General features: G+C 36.1%; 1 protein-coding gene across 20 annotated transcripts in view; it reads right to left on the bottom strand.

Moving 5' to 3' along the window:
• The window catches only part of ERC2 (ELKS/RAB6-interacting/CAST family member 2), a 523,782-nt gene that overhangs the window by 470,347 nt on the left and 31,032 nt on the right, over positions 1-22,403 (bottom strand). The gene's annotated exons all lie outside the window — the stretch shown is intronic.

Raw genomic sequence — 22,403 nt, 5'->3', positions numbered from 1 at the left:
GTTTTGCTGGAAAAAGAATGACTGAAAGTAGTTAGCTTTGGTATATTGAAAACTGGCACCAGAAGCTGAAAATTTTTTATTTTCAATTTTATCACAAAGATAAATCTATGAATTCAACCATAATCTATGAAGTAGAAGACAGAGAAGCACTTAACTCTCTGGCCACTTCACCATTACAGAGTCTGAATAGCTTCCTCTAGGTATATATATTATTAAACATATTTTGCAGCATGCTGCAGACAATAAATTAATAAACAACTCAATCTAACTTCTGAGGGAGTCTCACTATTTCTTCTCTTTTCTCTCTGCACAACCACCAAAATAACTGCATTGAAATAAAAAGGAAACATACACAGAAAAATATATATACATATTCTTATCAGGATAGGATTTTTAGGTACTTATTGAGAGAATACAGTATTCACAGAAAAAGGTTTTTCAGATTGATTCATTAATTCAATTTATAAAGCACTGCTGTGATATGACATATCATACCTCATGTTTTGATAGAACTAAACCACACGGCTTTAAGTAGACTATTTTATGAACTGAACTGTTGACAACGAAAAAGCTTTCCACATATGCCATCGGCACTACACTAAACTAAAATTTTAATGCAATTTCCCATAAACGAAAACAAAAATATCACTATACTTGCTTGCTGTATGGAAAGTTCTTTATATATAAAGAAACCATATGTATATTTTATCTTTAAATAGAAAATACAGAGTTCTATAAAATTGTTTCCATAGGTTGATTCAAAATATTGCTAGGAAGGATGTCAGTAGAAGAAGCTTTTAAAGAGATATCCATAAAGAAAAGCTCCAATAAATATTCAGGTCTCATACAGATAACTTTCCAGAAGGGCTTCATTTATATTGATAACAGAATAGTTAGGTCAGACTTTCTTAGTATTATTTTAAGAGCAAATGGACAGGGCATGCCTGATACATAACATGTAATCAATCAGCAGCCTTCTTCCACCAGGTTACTACACTGGTACACTTTCATGACTGTGAAAGGTTAAATGCCACAGAGTATGCACCGCAGCTATTAATTACTTCTTCAAAATTTGTTTTATTTTAGGATGGAATTTTGCAAGACCTAAGTAGACTTTCACAGCACAAATTCACTAATTCAAGTCAGACAGATCTGCTCCCAGTTTCCTTTGGCATTTTCCACAATTCCCCTTCAAAGCAGTAAGCACAAGCTTGCACAAACTAATTTTAAAATGAACATCCTTCTCTATCTCAAAATAAGATATATCAAACAGTGTCATGGTACAATTAGAATTCACCCCAGTTCAAGAAATGAGAAGCCAGGGCTTTCATCTTCCATACACCCCTCCATTCTCATAGTACTTCATATCGTGACTGGGTTCATATTGCAGACGTACTCAGCAGTTCCCTCACTGCCTGCTCTTAGATTAGTTTTTACCTTCACCAAGGTAGAAGCAGCAGTTAAAAAATGCTTAGAAATTACCAAAAAAAGTCACAATTTTTCAACTCACTCCTATTTTCAACTCACTCCCATTTTCATAACAATAATAGCTTCATAAATATTTTTAAACCATAGCCCTCATTTCTGAAGGCACACTCATGCAATAACAACAGACATGGCTTTACATCACATAACTTCAGTGCGTACTAAGAATGATATAAGTAGTCTCAGGGTACAGTAAAATCAGTTATAGGTGCGCATCTAGCATAGCACGGTATTTCTAATGAAACAATTTCATTGATTACTTAAATTTTAAAAATATTTCTTCCATCATGTTGTACATTCTTTTAAAATAAGGTAACTGCTCAAAATAATCACTTAATATTTTTGGATTACAAATGGATTATATACTGCCAATTATGTTCAGATATTGCCTCCTTTTTGCCACCTTTCCATAACAGCCAGAACATCTCAAAATGAAGCAGACAAAACCCAGACTTTTTTCCTCTCACCAAAATCACCTTCACAAACAACATGAGCCCTCAGCTGACATTCAGCTTCTGGCAGAAGGCCAGCCTGAGCATACGCCAGCAATACAGCAGCATCTGCAGCTGGAAGCTCTGCCCTCTCACCCACCCTGCACAGCGCCTTCGCCAACGCGGCGGCTCTCTGTGAGCAGCCACAGCAACAGAAGCAGCCAAGTGCGCGTTTGCTCCAGCAGAACAGCAAACCTGGCAGCTGGAAGGTGACAAAAGTTTGGGTGATAAAATTCCATAGTGGTAGATGTGACCTCACCCAATAGAAACCAGCTGGGACCACAGGATTTGACCCATTGAATATGCTCCTCTATCTCCACCCAATGAAATGTCCGAATGAAATATATTGCTTTGGTTTGTTACAAGAAGTCAGTCATGTAGTTAAAATTAAATAAAACAAACTGCACAATGTGCTGTAAAGGAAAAACTTTAATTAGTAAGTAAGATATAAAGCTAAATCTGCAGAAGTTCTCCCTGTTTTGTGTTGGGGAAATTACTCCAGGGATTGATTTGTGTACATATTCACAACCATTCTTCCAATACAGTCATTAAATTTTATTTTATGAATCACTGTTCTCATCTGGGCTAACACAATTAAGTACTCAAGACAGAAAAGTAGGTGTGCTAGTGCTAATTAATATTCCTCTCAGGTGAGCACAGTTTCCTTGTGTCTCCAGTACACCTGAGGTTGGTATTAATCCAGATAACTTGGCATGTCTCTGAAATTACCAGATAGGCATTTAGGATCACATTTGTTTTCATCTGGGTGTGCCCTCACCAGCTTTCCCTGCACTAGTACTGAAGCCAGGACATGGAGCTTTGCTTACTTGCAGCCAGCATTTTATCTAAATAAGCCTCAGTGGGCCCCATATAATCCACAACATATAAAAAGTCATTAACAACATGATTTGAGCTAATCGCTTCAAGAATCGGACTACTTAACAGATTTGCCAAGAGACAGATTCAGTAAAATCTGATAGTACAAGAAAGAAATGCCTTACACATACAACACTTAAAATATCTAAAAGCTAAGGAAAACCTCTGAGCTTGTACCAAATCCTGAAAAGGTAATTCTGGCTGATTCTCTATGCCAGCTACATTTTTCCTCCCTTTAAATGCCTTATTATCCCTTTGCCCACTGACAAAGCATTAGCAGTAGCTTTTTAAAATATGGGGGCTTTTTGTTGTTTTAATTTTTACAATTCCAACCTCCATCAGTCGGTAGGCCAAGAAGTTCCTGTTTCAAATGCTGGGGAATAAAGCTCACTTTCCCTATGAGTTTTTGGTCTTTCTCTCCTAAATAACAGTTTAATTAGGCTTCAGAAATAGTCTTATGTTTCTCAGTTATGTTATTGATGAATGTACCATAGGAAAACGTGGACAATTTTTTTCCTCAGGTTTTAAATTTGTTACATTAGCATACTCTCGCTGTGTACAAAACTGTATAACTGTACACACAGGTAGAAAGTTGTACTAACAAGGAACTAATTCCAAATCCTTAGTTGCTCTTTTAAATTAACCATGTGGAAAATACCAAAGTGTTTAATTTTAAAGCCAACAGATTTTGCTTTAGTAAATTAACTCTGGGTTTTCTTAGAAAAATCATCCAATATTCAAAAAGGAGAAAAACAGAATAAAATCCCCTAAATTACTGTTTGTTGAAAAAAAATAAAAATAAAAGCGTGGTTAGAGTTTATTTTTTAAAAAACTAATACCTTAAGATAATTGCTTCAGATGGATAAAAATAGAAATCTGATTTATCTTTACAAAAAGTACTTAACTTTTATTTTAACTTAAAAAAAAAAAAAGGCAGATTTAACACATTCCAGAAACTTTCAGTTACTTCTGAATGTAAACCTTCAAAGAAAAGGCAGGACGGCTTTGGACTACATTATTTCCTAGCCTCAGGACACGCTTTCTAGGATGAAAGATATCAGATTATACGCTGTTTAGAGACCTACAAAACTTCTACAGATACTGCTGTTCCTAACAAGTTTAATTACAGAGAAACTGTTCATTTTGCAGGCTCCTTTAGAAGATGTCTTGGCATGACTACATATTCAGTGTCTTTGCTGTCCCAGACTGGCCACAGGTCTCTCCTAAAGAAGATGATTTTAGGTCTGCACATTTCATACTGTGGATACTGCGTTGTACACTTGCTCAGCTCCAGAGACCAAAGATCTGTATTTTCTTAAAAAAATAAAAAAGAGCACACCTTAGGACTTTCCTCACTTTTTGCAGTTGTTTGATACAGCAGCCACCTAAGTACAAATTATTGCTTAGAATTTTAACACAGAAATTGAAGGTCTCAGAAATTTCAACAAAATGAGATCTTACAACTCAAAACAGTTCAGAGAATGGAAAAGGTATGTTACACAAGACTAGAAGAAAAAACAAACTAAGATGTCTTAAAAAAGCAACAAAACAGACTCACAGTAAACAAAGCATCAGTCAGTCTTCAAACTACTTTTGTGAGACAAGATATTTTTAGTCTCACAAAGGAGGAGACTGGAATTGCCAAAGGCTGCAAACCATCTAATGGAAGCAAAGAGCAGAGATACCTAAGAGTCAAAGCAGACAGTGTAAAAGAGGGTTTCAGCTAAGAGATATCTGAAAAGTGCCTCCATATTTCTGTGATATTTTGATGTCAGAAAATATATCTTATTATTTTGATCCATTTAATTGCAAACCATGATACATCACTCATACTTTATTAATGTAGCTGCATTTCAGCTTACAGAATGCAGCAGCTCACCATAAAGGACAGATACGCTGCAAGGAATGTGAAAAGACATCCAATATGCTCAACCAGCAGCTACTGTAGACCTTTTGTGTATTTATTGATATCAATGGAATTTATTATCAAGGGGAAAACAAGCTCAGACATAACTAGAAATTTGGTCAAATAATAGTCTTTATCTGATTAAGATTTAAAAAGCTGAAATAAAACGTTCCTTTCCTATTGAAGACTAACTCCTGTCCTGTTCTTTCCACCATTTTTAAACTGTTAGGTTTCAGTGTCTGGTTTGGTGCAAGAAACAAAATTAGATAGCTCCTGTAAATGTTGCTTCCTTGCACAGAAAACCACATTTTAATACAGGAGTGACTTTATTGGTTAACTAACAGGCTTTAAGATTGTACTAGTGCAAGACGATCTTTGTCACAGTTTATAATCCTAAAGTTAAAAATGCCCCCTACAATTAAGGCAAATCTGACCTATAGCTATCTGAGATTATACAGTATAGTAGGATATAATAGGAATATTTAGGAATCCTAAACACATTTTTCCATTGCTTCTTTCATTATTCTATGAAAATGCAAGTCTGATAATGATGAAAGTCATTTAAAAAATCAAATTAGTGATTAACATTGCATTTTTCAGTTGTTAATTGCTTTATCAGCACGCATTATGGACTCAAATGCAAATTTTTTAGTGCTTCTGTTGGTAGACATTAATATTGTTCTATTGCATTAAAGGTTTGCAGGAGATTGTACTGTACCTTTTTACCAAAATTTCCCTTTCGCATCTTTGTTTTTCACCCTCAGTTATGAGAAAATGATTGGGCCAAAGTTCTGAAAAAGAAACCTACTCGTTTAATGTTTTTTTTAGTTCACTAAAATGCGAACTAAAAGTTAAATAAGCTTTTGAGGTTGCAGCAAAATTAAGCTGCTCTTCTGTTCTGTGTTCCCTGCACAAAATGAAAAGGGACAACCCACATCTCAGAGCAAATCCACATCTGTTCTAAGTCAATCTGGTTAATTAGATTTAAATAATAACTTGGGAAAGTGGCAGACAGCTTATCAAATACAGAATCAACCAATGTATCCATAGTCTAGCCAGACAACTAAAACAAAGCAGGTCAAATGACATCCAGGTTGAAACTAATATTTAGACTATAGCTACGATGCCAAGTAGGGCATGTTGCCTCTGAAGTATAGATATTTAGGTAATAGCCAGACTTTCTTACCTATTTAAAAATGATCCCCTCCTTCCTCAAGAGGAAAGAGATTACTGTAATTCTGATTATGAATTCTGATTGCAATTCCTCAAAGGAAACTTTTTGCCTTTGCGCATGCTGCTCTCTGCAAGAGAAGCTGCTGGGCTGTTTGTCTCAGTTTACATTTTTTCCCCCTGCCAGATGGCATCCCTCAATTTTATTACTGGTTCAGAATTGCCAATAGAGATCATTAAAAAATGTATCAGGTTCACCATTAAGTGCACAGAGTTTGGAACTCTACTCTGAACAAGGAAGCCTAGAAATGCATCTTCTCAGAGTTTCATTTTGAAGGCACTGAAGTATCCTACAGCATGATTCCAAGTCATCATATATATATATATATATATATATGAAACAAATAGAAATAGTAAGGAACCAGGTACACCAAGAAAAGTATTTGTTTTCAACTGATATATCCTCTTGGTTGATATTCTTGTGTAATCAAGAGTTAAATTTTGGATAAATACAGGATAATATTAGTAAAAGACTAATGTGAATATTTATTTAGTAAAATGTATAGTAGCTTTGAAGGTCAGATTTTGGTTCATTTTTGCTGATATTTAATCATGAAATCCCTTACGGCACAGCAAGAAGCCATACAACTAAAATCGTGGGAATCATCCTCTGAGCTGATGGTAAGCTGATGTGCTATTTCACACTATAAGAAAAATCAAAGTCTAGGTCTCCAAAGAATAAAAATACTTCTGTGACTTATGAAACCACATCTAAGTGATCTGATGGCAGAGATCCAGACTTAAAAACAATGTAGAAATGAAATTCGTATGCTTAGAAGCTATGAAACTTTTGACAATAGAATTTCTGAACTTCAAGATTTAACATAGATCCAAGAAGCTAAAAACAAAAAGAGTATGTTTATTCAGTGATCACTTCCATCTGCCCATAAGTACCAGAGCATGAATTTCTTTAGCTGCTGTACAGGGTTTTCTGTTTCTGAGAACTGTGGTGCCTTAATTCCAGAAATTCAGAAATTACCTAATTCATTTGTTCCTTAATATACTCAGCGTAACAATAGCTGAATTATTTTTAACATTTCAGTACAAAAAATTGAGACACTACACTTTCATTAGGAAACATTACTGAGGTCATCAAACTGAATGATGCAGGAAACTAAAAGAAAAACAAACTAAAATTGAATAGCACTTCAGGAGCCTGTAAGACTGTCCAGAATTGCTTAACTCATTGCCTGGAAACTATTCTATTTGAGGAGCAGACCACTGAAGCAAAAGAAACCACCAGAAAAGTCTCAGAAAATTGAACAATGTTAAAAACGATGTGCTCTCAATTTAAGCAGTTCAGGAGAATTGCTTCATATACAAGAACTATTATCTGAAATACAAAGCTCAAGAGTATAATTAGGCACAGTCAAATTCTAAAATACACCTACTCCTGCTCAAGTCATGTGGTTAAGTATCTTGTTAACTTGTAATTCATTTCCTTCCATGTTGCAGTAACAGTTCAACAAGGCCCAGAAGACCAACAACTACTAACTGCAATCATGCAGCTTTGTTACTTACAGCATTTATCACCAACTGCTCTATTAACCCCAAGATTCTTATCTGATGAATTGGTAAATGGGATTGTGAATCACAGAAGTGTGTAGTTACTCACTCTAGCATGCGAATATGAGGGATACTAGAATCTGTGAGCCTTCCTATGTAATCTGACAATGACACAGCTGGATTCTCATGAATTCCCGCTTTTTTGCTTCTTTTATTTGTTTTGTATGAGTTCATGGAATTATAAGTTGTTGGTTTTTTTTTTTTTCATATAATTTCTTGAAATTCAGAAAAACTTAGCTTATCTTAGCTTGACTTCTAGGACTTAACTGGAAGTTACAGTCTCATCTCTAAACTGTAGAATCAACTCCCTTCTGCAAATACCATCTTGACTTGAGTATTGGGTTTGCCTTAACACAACTCTTTTTATAATTTCTGATCTTAATTGTCAGTAAACACTGGAATCGGACTCATCGGATGAGCTAATAACTAAATAGGAATGCAATGCCTAGTGAGAGCCACCTCCAAGGATGCTCAATATCAGCAAATGAAAGTTAACAATCACAACTTCTAACCTTGTATAACTGGCAGGAACTTCTTGTTGCCTCAGATACATCTCATCTTAAAACAAGTGCAAAGGACAGCACAGAAGGTCTGGAAGTACAATACTAAATATTGAGGTTTCAGTCTTTTCAAAATTTGAAATTCCCACCAGAGCTAGAACTCTTAAAAAAAAAAAGTACCACAATCCACCAGTTGCACACACACAAAATGATTCCTCAAACTGCCACATAAAACTTGCAAAAGCAAGCCAAGTCTTCTAGACTACAGGTGACACAATACCAATTAAAATAAGCGAGGAACTACAGCAGTCAGTCCGTTGATCCACACACAAAAATAAGTTCTGAAGAAGATGTTCTTATAGTTTCAATAAGCTACACATCTTACTGTGTTTTATACAGAAATGTTGAAATTTATCATCTTAAAATATACTACAAAATCTAATATTAAAAGAATTGAATTAGAAAAATTAAGAATAAAAAGAAAAAAAGCGAGGAAGAAAAAAATCAGAATAGAGAGGTTTAAAGAACATAAACCCCATAAATAGAAAAAGGACATCTTCCCATATTTTTTCAGCAACTTCTGTATTCCCAGATATATCGTGTTTCAAAATTTCCACTCAGCATACAAAAGTGAAGTTCATTAATCATTCAGCATTTCAAAATTTCTTGTGACAGTAACATCTGTAATACCATTAAATCGGGGAAAGAATATACAAAGAAGTTTAGAAAGAAGTTTAACAGAGAGAACTGCGTGAGCTAATAGACAACATGTAGCTCCCAACAGGCTAACTAAACACATCTTTCAACTTAAACACAAGTAGACTGAGATGCTTAGGCTCTACTGAAAACGTCCACACGTTTTGTAATAAAGCCATGAGAGTGGAGCAGAGAATATTCCTTTGAAAACAGTACCACTAAAGCAATCCTTCCATATAACATGATCCCATCAGAAATCATTAATAAGGTACAGATAATTGGGCATGAGGATCTGGTACACTTCTAAGATGTCATCAACCAATTCAATAAATAAATTGACCATTTTGTTCAAGTAAGGATTTTGGAGTAAGAGCATTATTGTGTCACGATGAAGTCACTTTAACAAGGGCAAATTACTTTCTTTACATCTACCAATAAGAATAGTCCTACAAATTCTTTGAAAAAGCTCTCATAGGAGTGAGATATAGCATTTAAGTAATAGCTGAGTATGATAACTTCAGTAAAAAACAAGTCACACACATCCTTTGATTCCCTCTTGCATTTGTAACCCACACCACTTGAAATCACTTGGAGAAACATGGCACATGTAAAACAACAAACTAATAAAAATGCAGCCTAAAAGGGTGTCAGAGACTTCCCAGTTATTTATAGGTGGTCAGCTTCTTGGTTTAAACTGCTTTTAGACAAAGCTATATCTTGTATTTTAAAAAGCATGAGCACTGTTTCACACCAAAACCACAATGGCAGGTTGTTTGTGAGATATAACAAGATGTATGCACATTTTCCATAAAATGCAGCGCTTTCCTTCAACCCAATCTTCTGCTGCAGCTTTCTTTCAAAGTGTTTTTCTTCTCCTAATAGCTATTTATGTTCATCTTTCTTATACTACTAATTCTTCAACAGAAAATCATTTTTCCTGACCTAAGAGAAGACACTGATATCTCCCAGAGTTATAATGTAATAGTGGTATCTTGTGAGAGTGTAAGCTATAAAGTGTATTTAAAACCTATATTAAGAAAGAGCATCTACCATGGTTCAGCAGAAACATATTTTCAAAACAGCATATAATTATTCTGTCATAACACTTTGTTTCAGTCATTATATCTTTAGACTAAGCTGCTCAAAAGCAGAAATCTGCAACAGTAGGAAATAAAATAACAAGAAAAAAAAACTGAGCAGAAACTTCTGGTCTACTGAGCAGTATAACATCACCTTATCCTGAGAACAGTTGGATTCTGACACAAAGAAAAAGAGGACAGAGTATTGTCTAACATTTAAGCACCGTATGCATCAGTAACCATAGTTCCAGTTCTGATATGTAGTTTCCCCAGGTTTTTTTTCCCCAAAATTCTTCCAGGTCAGGTTTTCCTTGCAGAATTCCCTCCCCACCCCCTGCACCACAGAAAGATCTTTGCTTGGTTTCCTCACTACATTATTGATGATTTAAGTATAGCTTTTTCACAGCCTCCCTGCAAACAACCTCACTCCACAAAATTTGGCAGCCATGAATTCAGCATAGCCATTTACAACCCACAGGTATGGGACAGAGCCACTTAAGCCCAAGAACAAACTGGAATGACTCGTACCTAGTACAGTTCATGTGATTTGACAAACAAAACCTCTGGTAGGAAGGTAAAAGCAACTCATATTTTCCTATTTTATTTTTTTCTGAATTGGAAACTGGTTATTAATTCTGTCGCAAAAGTAGAAGTGGGTTTGAGAGTATGCTTAAGGACTAGAGAATTATTTCTTTCTTAAATACCTTTACCACAATAGAGGGCACCTTATTTCCTCCTACTGAAAGAAACTCCAGTTAAACAGAAGGAAACATTGCTCATAACAGCCACAGTATTCAAAGCATTGCTGTAGAGGAAACTACTTTTTTTTTTACTTTATTTTTTTGTAATTAAATGCTTGAGTTTGTAAAACTGACAAAAAACGAGTAGCCATGCTTGAGCGTGCAGAATTACTACCTCAAGGTAACACAGACCTTCAAGACTTAAAATTAAAAAGCAAAGAAAATGCACAGTCACAGCTGAACAGTGCAACAGAAAAAGGCAGGATAATACTGAGAGTGTGAGATGTGTAAATGGTATAAATAAGGAGTTTATACAGACTGATTCACTCTTCTTGATCACACGCAATCCTCCCAGTGGCCTTCTGCTAGCTGAGCTGAAAAACAGCAGCAAACCCTGCTATGTGCTTTCCAGAATCTTCTACCATCTGGTAAAAATGAATCAATGAATAAATAAGATGAAGAAGATACATACTTCGTGACAAAATATATTTACTAGACTTTCGCATATAAAAAAGTTTGTTCCTGCACATTTTAGAATTCCTCATCTGTTAAGATAATTCTTTATTAAAATGAAATGATCGCTTAGTTCTAGAAAAAAAATGTATGGGAAACCTTCAAAGCGGAAAGAATTAAAATTTGTTGTAAACACTATTAAGCCAGGATTAAAGAAAAAAAAAAAAAACAGATTTTACCACTGCAGTAGAGAAAGAATGATCTTCCTCAAGTCACTAAAAAAAAAAACCTTCAGATTATATCAAGATAGAATAAAAACATTTATAGAGATTTGGAAATTAAGTGTCCACAGCAAACAAAAAGCAACACAAGAGCTAAAAAGTGTCATTGACCTGCCAAAGAAAATGTAATTCAGTTACAAGGTTTGTACACCGCAGTCAGGCAACAACTTCAGTACATATTTAAAACTGATTTCAGTATTTTCTCGTAAGGCAAATATGCAAGAAAAAAAATAAATTCAAGTACTATTCTCTGTACACACTGAGGTATGTCTGGGGAAAAAAAAAAAGACTGCTGTATAATATTCCTTTTTCCTTTCAAAAAACTGCTTAAGTGCAAAAGGCACTCAGTAGCATGGAGGTTTAAATGTAGAACTGGAGCTGCTGCCAGAATTTGAGACCCCATCATTATCTCCGACTCTTGGCCACTCAACACTCTACCTGCTTTACACCAGCACCACTACACGTGACCAGTCAATGAAGTCATCCAGCGGAAAATTAACCCAGCACATTAATGTAGCACATTAGGCTGACATACGAACTGCGACCAAATACTGGGAAAAGCAGCAGGAGAACAAAATGCAAGACTGCTGGTTTGTTCAAAGATCAAGTGGCTTTGTAAATGTCTGTGAGCCTCTCACTAAAATCCAAAGACCTGCAGAAAAATAATGACAGCAAAGATCAGATGATATTAAACCACACATGTATCAAAGCAAGTAAGCTTTTGGGTTTGATTATTAAAAAAAAAAAGGGGGCAAATACAGGAAGGAGAATTTGAGATAAAATGAAGCATTCTTTAAACAAAACTCCATATGCTGAATTATGCATTCCTAACGGATGACCAAAAGCTAAAGGAAAGCAATGAAATTCCTAGTGATAGGACAAGAGGGAATAGCCTCAAGTTGAGCCAGGAAGGTTTAGGTTGGAAATTAGGAAACATTTCTTCTCAGAAAGAGTAGTCAGGCATTGGAACAGGTTGCGCAGGGAGGTGGTGGTGTCACTGTCCCTGGGGGTGTTCAAGGAAAGGTTGGACCTGGTGCTTAGGGACATGGTTTAGTGGGGGACATTGGTAGGAGGGCGATGGTTGGACTACGTTATCTCAGAGGTCTTTTCCAACCTTAATGATTCTATGATTCCATGAAATCCATAAAGCATGACTGGACTTTCTACAGGCAGGCACTATGTACAGTGATAAATTTCTTAAGATCACAAATTTTAAATTTTCTCAATCCCCAGTGGACTGAGAAAGTGAACCTGAAATAATGCCAACTGGGCAAGGATGCCATTCTCCAACACTGGTGGATACATACAAAAACGTAGAGAATGAATGTGTGTATGTGGCAGCAGGGGGAGGGAGAGGAGAGGGAAGGAAACACACCCACACCGAATGATAATACAAGTCAGGACCAACTTGGTGCAAGGCAAAGATGCTTTATCTAACTACTACTTGTATTTTCTTTTTTTTTAAATTGAGATATGGTACAACATCTGAAATATTAAAAACACCCCACCATGTATCACAATTTGCCATAGAGTTCCAAAGTTAATAAATATGGGATTAAATTGTATACACATGCAAATTTTATTCCCAGATTTATCACAAACGCATAGTTCAAGGAATAGACAATAACGAGTAGATTCTACCTCAGACATCTGGAAACAAATTTAACTGAACACATCTGGGAAACAAAGTTTTTGGAACTGTAATTTTTCAAATACAGTTTTCAGCTGGATCAACTCTTACCACTTTGTTATGAAGCTATTGTGAAATGAAGAGGACTTACTAGTTGAAACAAGTATGGAAAAATACGTTCTTAAAGATCATTTTATTTTACTATAAACTTGCAGAACCTTCCTTCTGATATTCTGTTGCATGCTTAGCCATAGATAGCAGCAGCTCTCTTCACAGTGAAGCACTGCATTACACATGGCCTGAGTTCTGAAAAGGATAACAGCCTATTTAACCTAGAATTTTTAGTACTGGTGGCTTCCATTACTGTTTTATGGTTATACACTCAAGAAAAACTCTTCTCTGAAATATTATATAGAAATATTATTTCTTGGACTTGACCAAACTGGCACTACTTGCTCATTTTGCAGTTCTGAAGTCAGTCATAAATGCAGTGTAGTCAGGTGGAAAAGACTATCATGAGTATTCTCGTCTAACTGTTCAAATTCTCATTCTGACAGCTTTGCCTCTTCAGGGAATGAACTGCCTGAACAGGATAAAGAATGCTTTCTTAAGCAACTTTTGTGCTTTTTTCCCTGTAGTTCCCTCCTCCCCTCCTTAACTCCACTAGGGAATCTGAAGACAGAAGTCTAATAAACTAAACGTACTACATTATTCACACGGTTTAACAGTTATGCAGCTGTCCACACTTCAAGTGTATGAAATGTATATCCACATTTCAAGTAAACCCAGAATATGCAAGCTATATATTAAATACAAACATATTAAATAACATTAATTATTGTTCCCATACAGTAAAGGAATATAGTATTCTCCGTGAGCAGAAAACATTCTGAGTAGCAGCATATGTATAATTCTGTACACACAGTTATAGGTACTCTTACTTAATAAACGAGTAGACTTTTGTCACACACCTATGGACTCCAAATTATGTTCAAGTTTGTATTAAAACTTTTGATTCATGTTTTGGTATGGCACTATTTCATCTCCACCTGCAACTGTGGAAGGTGGAGATGAGATCTCCAACTCCAGTGGAAAGTGTCCCTGCCCACAGCGGGGGGTTGGAATTAGGTGGTCTTTAAGGTCCCTTCCAACCCAACCCATTCTGTGACTCTATGAACTGTATTGAGTAGAAATACAATAGCATGAATTTAGGGCATTTTTTTTCAGTAAGTCATTTGTTCTGCTTTAATGGTAATTATTAACTATCTGAAGTTAATATCACACAAAGGAAAGTCTCAAAAATAACCTCACTAACAGGACTATTCTTTCAGTCTTTTTCCCTACAAATTGAAAAAGATTTGTAGCATCAGTTTACATGATTTAAAACAAAATACATAGAAAATATTTATACTTAGTATTTAATTTTCAAAGCACAACCCATTGCCTCTTTCAATGCCATTTTTCTTTGATAAAGACATTTTGTAATGAGAATTGTATCCTCTACAATTAATACTGTAGTCAGTTTAATGGAAAATTTGGGTCTGTGCAAAAATCAGACGTTATTTCATGGTTTACTGTAGCTCCTCTGAAGCTATATCTTAACGTGTGCTGTTTTCTCTCTAGTTTCTGCTGACCTTTGCTTTTCTTGGACAGAAAAGTGATGTGCTGGAGAACTCTCACACATTCAACTATAGATGGAACTGGAACAGAGATTACCTTACAAGACCTCAGTGCTCTTTGAGTCTCAAACACTGAAACATTTACATTGAATTGCCTTAGGATTTTCCTTTTGGCAAAAACACCATTTATTCCTTTCCCTTTAGGGTTCAAAGAGACCTTCACATGAAATCAACAGCCTTCTTTTCATGTGTTTTGTTAGCTTTGTATATCATCTTCAAACGCCAAGAACAATAACTACATTGTGACAGATGCCTAGGGAAATTCAAAATATAAGTACAATTTCTCCCCCCTACAGGCCAAATATTTCCAAATTACTGAATTCAAAAGAGTTATTTGCTCCCACTAGACACAAAAGTTATCTCCCACAAAATATACAAAGAGCTCCTGAACGTTGGTTTCCTTGCTAACTCAACTGAGATATATTCCAGCAATAAATTCAAGTAGCAGGTTCTATCTTGAAACTGACAGCTTTTTACGACTGACTCTCTGGCACCAGGGAAATACATAGTATTATAGTCAGGTACTGCGTTAGACACCTTAAACAGAGCAAACAGGTAAAAATCAGAATTTGGACCTGTATACTGTTAACACAACTCCAGAACATGCAGATATTTGGATTTTTTTAAATCAGCAACCAACAGATTAAGTCACTGCAATGCTTTTATTCCCCATACTGCCCTCCCACCAATCCAAACAGAGCCACCAGTCTGAAGTGCATCTTCTGAATTCAGAAGCATAACGAAACAGAAAGGTTAGGAAGCGGCATGCAGGTTTATCTTTAAATTATATGCATATACAAAAATAATGATCTGCAGCACAAGCAAAAGGCTCATGCTTTTCCAAGATAACCTAGAGGATGGAGTTCCCTATTGCAGACTAATTGAACGTGGCATCGCCAACTGCCTAGCAGCTGTTGGGGACAATTCCCAGAAAATTGAAAATGAAATCTGAAAATTCAAAGTGAGGAACAGTATCTGAAATAGTAAAGACTAAAAATGCATAACGAAAAAAGAGTGACTCACTTTTTCACTACTTCCCCCTCCTCTTTCTCTCCCCCACTTCAAATGGCAGAAAATTCTGAGGAGAGTCATCCAGAGCATTTTTTTTTTTGATTTAAAGTTTTAAAGTCTGGAAGGAAGCCAGTTTACAGAAGCTAAAAGAAATAAAATTTTAAAAGCACAAAACCACAGGCTCCATCAGAATCAATAGAAAAGAAATTTACCAAGGATAACGTTTGATGTATTATCTATGATCTCTGTAAGCCATTGTATCATTCATGAGATTAAATGTTTGGTTAGCTATTTCAGGAGACTTTATCTTTTATAAACCTTACTTTAAAAATGAATTCCTGTGTTATCAAGTAGTTTATTAGTTATGTGATGTATCCAACACTACTCACAATAATAAAACTCGAACTGGTTTATCGACACGATAGTTACCTCTCTCCCCATCTCCTTTAAGGGATTCTGACAGCTTAAAGTACTCTACTTGAATAGTTGCTCAGGACTCATCCTAATTTAAGGTAGGAGGAGGCAAAATGCAGCAGCTGCCATGCTTGATGTATGCTTTATTAGTATCTACTGAAGAAATGCCTTCAAGCAGTGTTACAAGCCTAGTGCAGGGATAACTGTAGTTTTATCCCAACCTACTTCCTGCTAGATCTATATTTCTTAAAGTGGTCATCCTCTGAGACCCCATCAGAATCCTGGCTTCTGTACAAAGAGTTTTACCCACACAGCAACACACCAAACAACCACTGCTGAGCAGCAGAGCCAGACTCTGGAACATGTCAGGATGGGGGACACAGAATGCAGTTTCCACCTGAAGCTGCAAGGGAAATTTAGCAGGATGCAATTACTAAATTCAGCAGCAGATGATCATCACTATTACAGGACACACACACAAAAAAACCAACACACACACAATACACAGAAGCAGCAACAGTTGGTAGTATCTCAGGGATGTAGCACCAAATATAACAACATATAAGAAATGAACATAGGATGTGAGTGTGTTCAAAACTGATGAGAGAACAATTCTGAGTCACATAGCATTATACAGTTCCAAACATCTTTTACTGAAATGCTGTTTCAGCTCCACGGTCAATTTCTCTCTCCTTAAAACATGACTAGCCTTGTTTATACTTCTTCATAAGGAACACTCACCAACACTCATCATTTGACACTCATTCTAAAACTTCAGGATGCAATTGGAAAAAGCTTTTTCCATGCTAGCACCTTGGCGCTGGCATAATTGTGAGTGAGTTACATTTTGCATTAAAAAAAAAAAAGGCAACAAAAAAGGTGACCTAACTGACTAACACAGGTAGAAATAAAATTCATACTCCTTATACAATGGGGGGAACAGAACAAGATAACACTTGCTTTCCTCAGATCTCTTTATATCTCAAAGACACACAGAAAGGATATAACTTATTACTGTCCCCTTCAAACAACCATTACAGTGTGCTAATTTTCATAAAACTGAAAGTACTGGTTTCTACTATATAACGTATACACGTGCATTATTTTCTAAGCCAGAATAATACCAAAAGGCTTCAGTCAAGACCAAAGCAAGCACTTACACACCCCGAGACAAATTTCCCTTATTCTTTTTATCGCTCAGTTCTTCCTAAGCTTTTTGAGGTATTAAAAAAATAAATAAAAATAAAAAATAAAGACATTTTAATACGGTTTAAAAAAACATTCCCAATTAGTCCTTAGCCTCTTTTAGGTTGCTGCTTCCTCAAAAGTTCCTCAGACATCTACAGTACTATGATAACCCCCTTATCCCCTCCCACCACCAAGCTAATAGCCCTTTCATCATTGTCAGAAGCAGTAGCACAAAAGCCAAGACACACACTTCTGGTGCAGCTGACTCATTCTGCAATGCTCTGCCTGTGTATTCTCATTCCTCATCAGAGCAGCCCTGCTATTTTAGCTCCTCTCCAATTGACAGAAACGTGTTCTGATTTTCAAATTCATAAAAAGAAATACCGATGTACTTCTGTTTCACTCTGCTTTCATCTTCAGATAATAAACTTTTGCTCTATAATTGTTTAATCCATTACACAAACTTAAACACTTTGTCTTGTTTTAAAAAAATGGAAATATTTTGCACTTACCTAAATTGCCATCAGTGTAAATTAATTTAAATGAGGGAAACAGTGAAGATAACATCAAAAATAAAGTAAAAATAAAGTTTAAAAAACTAAACAAACATGCATTCAGTCTTTAACAGAGAGTATTGAAAAAAACAAGCTGAAGAAAGCAGGAAACAACAGTATAGCGAAAAACAGAAAATAGCGTGAATGAACATGCTGAAACTACTGGCTTTAAAGATACCTTGAAGTATACTTCCATTGGTCATAAATACCATAACACAGATTTGAGCTGAAAATATTTAAAGTGGTAACTTTGTCTTGAAGAAAGACATATTTAGTAAGAAGGATCAGGTAATGTTTTCTTTCTGATTTGTATTAAAATAGTTTAACATACGACTCCTCAGGAAGCAGAGTAAAATATGAACTGAGAATTTCCATTTCTGAGGTTACTAGCTTTCTTTCTGGATATAGCCCCATACATCATGAATAATCACAAAAAGATTCAAACTTTGTGGTGCTGCACACATTTATATAGAAACAATGAGACTACCTGAAAGGAATTTTTATCCCAAAAAACTCCTTTAACTACCTTGGCTATCTAGGAACAATGGGGAACAATCTAGGAACAACCCCACCTTTTAAACTAGTAATAAAGTGTACACTTCGATGCACATTAAAGAAAATACCTGGTAACTCAAAATTATGGTTCAATTACCATCACATTCTTGAGCATTTCACTGGGATCAGGATTCAAGGATTCCAATGGGAATAAACAAAATTTCCTCAAAAAATGCTGAAGAACATAGTCTCAGAAGTTTAGTGTGGGAGGAGATAACAGATCTTCAGCTTCCTTTGACTTGCTTTTAGAGGATGCCAGCAAGGTCTAAGCAATGGATTCTCCAGTTTGAAACTAGGTAGGGTTGATCCCAGCCATGGAAACAACTAGGAAGTTAAGAAGGGGTGAGTGGTTGGTTTTTGTTTTATTGTTTTTAATATATATATATATATATATACACACACAATTAGAAAAAAATACAGACTAAATCATAATACAGATAACATTAAAATCTATAGATATATAAATGTGTTTAAATCTACTGACTAGTTCCCAGATAAGTTAGCAAATTAATAACAAATTAAACTGTATTCCTTGCTTCCTGCCTTCTCTTTTACAAGGCAGCTAAATAAGTAAAAGAGCACAGTTTGTATAACATGTATTGCATCAGAAAACAAAGTAAGTGAATGGTATATAATTTTCATTAGACTGTACACACCAGTCCGATCAAGGTTTAATTAGGAATACAGTTTACTAATACAACTAATACATGGAAGGGAAACATTTCAGAATATTTCTTAGTATATTTTCTTTTGAGAGCAGCTCTGAGGAGAGGGACTTGGGTGTGTTGTTGGACAAGCAGCTCAACAAGAGCTGGCAATGTGCACCTGCAGCCCATAAAGCCAGCTGTATCCTGGACTGCATCAAAAGTGTAGCTAGCGGGCTGAAGGAGGCGATTCTCCCCCTCTGCTCAATTCTCATGAGACATCATCCGGAGCCCTGCGTTCAGCTCTGGAGTCCCCAGTGTAAGATGGACGTGGACCTGTTAGGGTAAGTCCAGAGGAGGAACACGAGGATGATCAGAGGGCTGGAGCTCCTCTCCTATGAGGACAGGGCGAGGGAGTTCAGATTGTTCAGCCTGGAGAATAGAAGGGTCCAGGTAGACCTCATTGCAGCCCTCCACTATCTAAAGGGGGCCTTACAGGAAAGCAGGAGAGGGACTCTTTGTCAAGGCATGCAGTAATAAGGACAAGTAATGCTTTAAACCAAGAGGGTGGATTTAGATTAGATAGGAGGAAATTCTTTCACTCAGCGGGCGGTGAGGCACTGGCACAGGCTGCCCAGAGAAGCTGTGGCTGCCCCATCCCTGGAGGTGTTCAAGACCAGGCTGCATGAGGCCCTGGGCAGCCTGATCTAGTGGGTGGTGTCCCTGCCTATAGCAGGGGTTGGAAATAGAGAGTCTTTGAGGTCCCTTCCAACCTAAGCCGTTCTATGATTCTGTGATGATTCCATGGTCTAGTGGAAGGCATCCCTGCCCATGGCAGGGGTTTGGAACTAGGTGGTCTTTAAGGTCCCTTCTAACCCAAACCATTCTATGATTCTAATTCTTTTAGTTTTCTACTTAAATATTTGCCACAAATCAAAGTTAAAATGAAATGTGTTAATAATGTAAGCATGTAAAATAACATTGAGTGGTTAAACTTGCAGTTCTTATTTTATGAACATGCATACTCTTATCTGCTGGTTAAATTATTATATTTTATCAGCTCTATTGTCTTAACTGCAGTATCTGAAAGTTATTCATACTGATACAGATGCCTGAAATTATTGCAAGGAACAATTTTGTATTCAAACCTACAAGCCTCTCAGAGGAACTGTTCACTATCCTTTTTATCCTTGATCTTCATTTTAATCCAAAGAACTCCTGCAGTATCAGGGCAGGAATTAAACTTCAAAGGCAGATCAAAATTTATAATATGTTTTCAAAGAACATATTAAGCAAATTAAAATTATGTGGTTTTCTAGAAGAAAAAAATTTCTGAGGGACAGGTAGCAATTGTAGGAACTAACATTGCAGAAGATTTGTGTCCTTCCAGTTCTTTCCACCTCCTAGCAGTCTGCTCTCCAGAGAAACCTTCGACATTAACTCTTCTGTATAATATATTCAAATAGATTTCTACAAATAATAACCTACCTGAAAAAAGTGCAATGTCCAATTGAGACACTTCAAATGGTTGATTCCAAGACAAAGAACCACTTTTAATTGTTTAAAACGTTTAGAGTACTTCCTGCTCTTCTGTATCTAATTGAACCATATAGGGAATAATACCAACCGTGCTCATAGAGAGTACTAATTGTGCTCAGAGAGAACATAATGAATGTTAGAGAAGAACAACAAGACAAGACAGTTAACTTGTCTTTGGGTTGTAATATCAAAGACCAGGTGCACATATCTTCAAATGTAAAATTATCTTCAAAAGAAAATCAGAAGTCTCCTAGTCAGCGTCCACAAATCTTTGCATAGATTTTTTGGCAGCTCTTGTCACTTTTAGAAGAAGGCTCTGATTCTAACTAATCTTCTATTGGAAAAAAAAAAATGTTTTCAGTTATAAACCTATTTTCCAGGATGTTTTTAGCCCTTCCTTGTTTGACATTATCTGGTAGAGTGACATATTCATTATCCACGTCACTGATGAAAACCTGAAACATGACAGATCCCTGCCTGATCCTACTAGATATTGTCTTTCAAATTTTACCATGAATCACTGATGATTACACTGACTCAGTCTTCCAACAAGATAGGCATCCTTACAATAACAATTTAATCTCACTGACGAACAGAGATGGTGTAAAAAGTTTCCATAACATCAATGTTACTAGTGCTTTTTGGTTATGCATAAAGCCTGTTCTCCTGTCATACAACAAAACCAGACTTGTTTGATGTGATTTTTGACAAATCCATATCAAATGTTGCTCATTTTCTGATATTTTCCCCAATGTTCCTTTTATTTCACAGGACTGAAAGATTCTATTTAGGGAGATGCATGTGAAATTATAGACAAATGAAATAAAATTACCTTCATGCATAACAAGATGGAATCTGAACTGAGTATAGCCACTGATGAGATCCTGCAGCTATAAGTCCATTAAAATATTAATTTAATTGAAATCCATTAGCTGAGTACTCACTAGCAAAAAAAAAAAAAAAAGAAAAAAACAGTAACACCATCCAAAACCAGAAAAAACAGTGTTGGGAAATGTTGGAAGAGACATACAGAATAACAGGACAAACACTATCATCAGCGCATAAACTATTTTTCTCCTGTATTATGAAAAACATGAGCACTTCTGGTCTCCACACCTCAAAAAACTGTATAGTAAGTCTAAAAAAGATCCAGAGAAAAATCAAAGAAATTATATATGAAAGGAATAACATTCTCCTCTGTGAAAATGAATTGTGAGAGCAGTGTGATGATGGGCTGCTATAAAACCACAGGTGGCAAGGAGACGAGCACCAGAGAGGGATCAGCTACTCAATGTTTCTTCTGGGGCTAGGAAAATGCAGTCAGTAAAAGTAGCCAAAATCTAGTGCCACATCCAATGCAAGACAGTGGTTTTTCATGTGAGGCTATAGGATCTGCTCTCATAAGAGGCTGTGGACACTAGAATTTTATGTAGGTCCAAAAGCAGACTGGCTTAATTCAAAAAGTCCCCTGAGAGTTAGGCACACAAACTGTACCTGGATCAAAGAGCACTTGGTGGAGTTCTCATCATACACTTGCTCAAGCCTATGAACTTTTAGACGTTGCTAGCAATGTCACAGTGGGCTAGAAAGACTTTTGGGCTGACCTCAGAAGTTTTATGTTATTTCCTTACATAGTAAGGATTCACATCCACAGTACTGAATTCCTGATCAAGAACCAGTCAGTATGACTGGTGTCAGTCAAGACCAAGCTCATTAGTTCCATGGGCATGCCATGTATCTAAATATCTAGGAATCAGAAAGTTTGGTGAAAAGTAATGATCATCAGAAACTCAGAAGTAAATTAAAAATTTCAGTTATTGCTGTTTGCCAGCCAGTAAAGAAGTTTAGATTGGGAATCTGGAAGTGAGAGAAACACAGGATTGTGT

The sequence above is a fragment of the Anser cygnoides genome, chromosome 10 (genome assembly GCF_040182565.1).
Source record: "Anser cygnoides isolate HZ-2024a breed goose chromosome 10, Taihu_goose_T2T_genome, whole genome shotgun sequence".
NCBI lineage: Eukaryota > Metazoa > Chordata > Aves > Anseriformes > Anatidae > Anser > Anser cygnoides.
This window is presented reverse-complemented; position numbering and strand designations above follow the sequence as displayed.